Source organism: Pinus tabuliformis, chromosome 6 (assembly GCF_031772625.1).
Source record: "Pinus tabuliformis cultivar Carrire ecotype Pingquan chromosome 6, CPIR1, whole genome shotgun sequence".
NCBI classification, from domain to species: Eukaryota; Viridiplantae; Streptophyta; class Pinopsida; order Pinales; family Pinaceae; genus Pinus; species Pinus tabuliformis.
Genome location: NC_142292.1, coordinates 700,751,967 through 700,755,141, shown reverse-complemented (window position 1 = coordinate 700,755,141; position 3,175 = coordinate 700,751,967).

Below are 3,175 nucleotides of genomic sequence, written 5' to 3'. Positions count from 1 at the left end.
GCAACTAGGGGTACAAGTTACTAAAAGAGAAATTTAACTCCAGGTTTGGGCACTTGGAGTGGTTTTTTAGCTCCTAGGGGTCCTGTAGCACCCAAGGGAAGTCAGTAAAGTTTTGGTTTGTTGATTCCACTCACTTAATTGTACATAGGAGGTTGAGTCATGTCATAGTATCCCTAAGCTCATGTTTACCCTGCAAGCCCGGTGAAAGTGGGTAAATGTGGGAGGGGTGGTTGTAGATTGGTATCAGAGCAAGGTTAAAACACTTGAACCAGATGGGCAAGGTGCATGTTGTTAGGCATGCATTGTCATGGTAATGGTTGTCATGCATGAGGTCATTGTATGTAGTTTGTATTATCATGCAATATTTTAATATATTTATATGATTACGATTATACATGTATCATGCTAATTTGGATTGATTTTGGAAATGAGATAGCCTCCCTTGAACGACATTGAGGTATGATTTTGATTATGGTATCTATTTGGTTAGCTGACATGGAATACTTGTAAGAAGAAGAGAATCATAGATAGCAAGTGAAATGGTGGACTACAATTCACGTGACTCTCCCTCCCTAGGGATCAGTTTGGCAACAAGAAGATGAATACTCTCCTGGTATAGCAGATACATTGATGACTCTTAGGGAAGAGATCAAAAGTTGTAACGCAGAAAATGACAAGTTGGTTGAGACTCTGGAAAGGCTTGCAAGGGATGAGGAAAAGAAGGCACAGGTCAATGCAATGATCCTTCAGATTTTGTCAAACTTGCAATGACAGGGACAACTAAGAATTAGTCAAGAACAAGAAGAGAAGACAAATGGGGCCTCTATAGCAGGTCTTGGTTAATATATAGGTTGGATAGAGGGGACACGATTAGAGGTGGAAAATCATTGGATACACCTAACAAGATGACTATTATGTATGGGTGTCATTCTAGTTCGTCATCTAGGAGACATCATCACCATCATCACCACCATCATCCTTATAGAAGGAGTGGGTACTTGCCTGAGGAGTTCAAGAAAGTAAAGCCTCCTACATTTGATGGAGAGATGAAGAAGTCAAGTGATGCAAAGGCATGGTTGTTTGGGATGAAGAAATCATTCAAATTTCATAACTATTTAGAGAACATGAAAGACAAAATAGGTACCTTCAGTCTCAAAGAGAAAGAACATATTTGGTGGGAATGTGTGAAGAATATCAAAGGAATTCGAGAAGAAGATTTGATTTTGGATGAGTTTGAGAGACTCTTTAAAAATAATTACCTATCTAAAATATATTATGATGACAGAGCTATTATTATCTACAGATGGGTTCTATAACAAATGATGAGTATACTAGTAGGTTCTTGGAGTTGTTGAGGTATGTGCCTTACCTCAAGGATCAGGAAGAAAAGATTCAAAGGTTCATCAGTGGGTTTCCAATAACATATAGAGATCGGATTGAGTTTTATGAACCCCGCTCATAGCAAGAATCCACCAAGAATATCAGTTTTCTACTTCCCCTTATTGTCCTTCTTCCTCTTTGAACACTGGCTGATGTAGTAACAAAGCTCACCACATACGAAGCACTAGAATTTCAACATATATTTCTTCTTCTTTTCTCCCTTTGAGTCTTGTCCCTGACTGGGAACCTTCTTCACTTTACAACTCGCACAATACATCTCACACTTTCTCCAACATCTGTTAACGATGACTGGAAAATCACTCTGGAAACACTAAGTTTCCTCTACAAAAAATAACACGACATCCTATGCAAATTCACACCCTGCGATTATAGTTTGCACTGGACCCTGTAGGTCACACTGGATCTCGTACTGGAAATTAAAAATTGATCTAAAAATTCTTTCAGGTGAATATACTACCTCCCTTTGTCTTCTAAAGCTATTCACACCTCCTCTGGAAAATAGATCTGGTAACTGGAAATGCAATTACTATTTGAAATTTGTGAACTAGGTAAAACAGTTATTCTTTCTATTTGCTTCAATTTTCTTTCTATAAATAAATAAACTCTTATCTGACTTAGAGAATAGTGGAGAAATGAACCCCTTGTGTACTTTCTCCTCCCAGACCTGCATTATTTTTCTATTGCAAAACCCTTATGATACAAATCTCTATGCTAGATGTACTCTGCAAATCTCTGATTTTCTCACCAGAAACCCTTTCCAACAACCTTATTTTTTATTGTTACTTCTTTGAGACAATTCGCACTTTTCCTAGAACTAGACTGGGAATCAAATTACTACCTCTCTTCAGTTCGCATTGCCTAACTGCCCTACATAGATCTAGTTTATGGTGTTTTAGATCTCCCTATGAACTACACAATCCTTTCTTCTAGAGGTGCCTCTCGTATGATCTTTACTACTCTGATACCATGTGAAATTTCCATGATTGTAATTATTGGATATTATTCTCCTAACTTGATCAATTTATTTGTCTTCTGTAAATTAATATTACAAAAAATAGTGAATAATTCACAATTTCAATCTTCACAAATAAAACATTGTAGAATAAAAAATAAGGAATTGAGAAATATGCACAGACACAAAAATATAACATCATTATTTTTGGACAAATGTCCATGAAAAACCCCCGAAGGGAAAAACTAGTGTAATAGACGAAGGTTTTATTATTATTCAACAATTTGAGAGTACAATGAACTGGTTTCCTTCCACTTGAAAACCTCCGGAAAACACTGATCTCATAGGAAAAACAATCTGGAGAATATTTGTCTCCCTCTGCTACTTGATCTAGCCCTCTCTCGGCAACTCGCACCTCCGGGCTATTCGCACTACCTGGATGGAAATGCACACTCCTCTCCATAAATTCATATAGACCCAGAATCACCTCTTAACAAGTCGACATGCCTCCCTATTCCTTTAGAATCCACTCTCTCTACCTAGGAAACATATTCGACCTCTAGCAACCGAAATGTGCTCCCCTCTCGCAACTCACACTAGTTATACCAACCTCCTCTGTATATGAATTTGGCCTCCTCTTTCTGTCTCCAAGATAGTGGAAAATATTTAGGAAATCTCTTTCAGAATCCTGCTTCCAAATCCCTGTTGATCGCCCGCCTTTGATGCTTCCCTAGCTTCAACCGCGCCCTTGCTGAATACTTGCAAGTTGGTAATTGAACTGCTCAACTCATAACTAATTTTATGCCTTCTCCAAACCCTTCA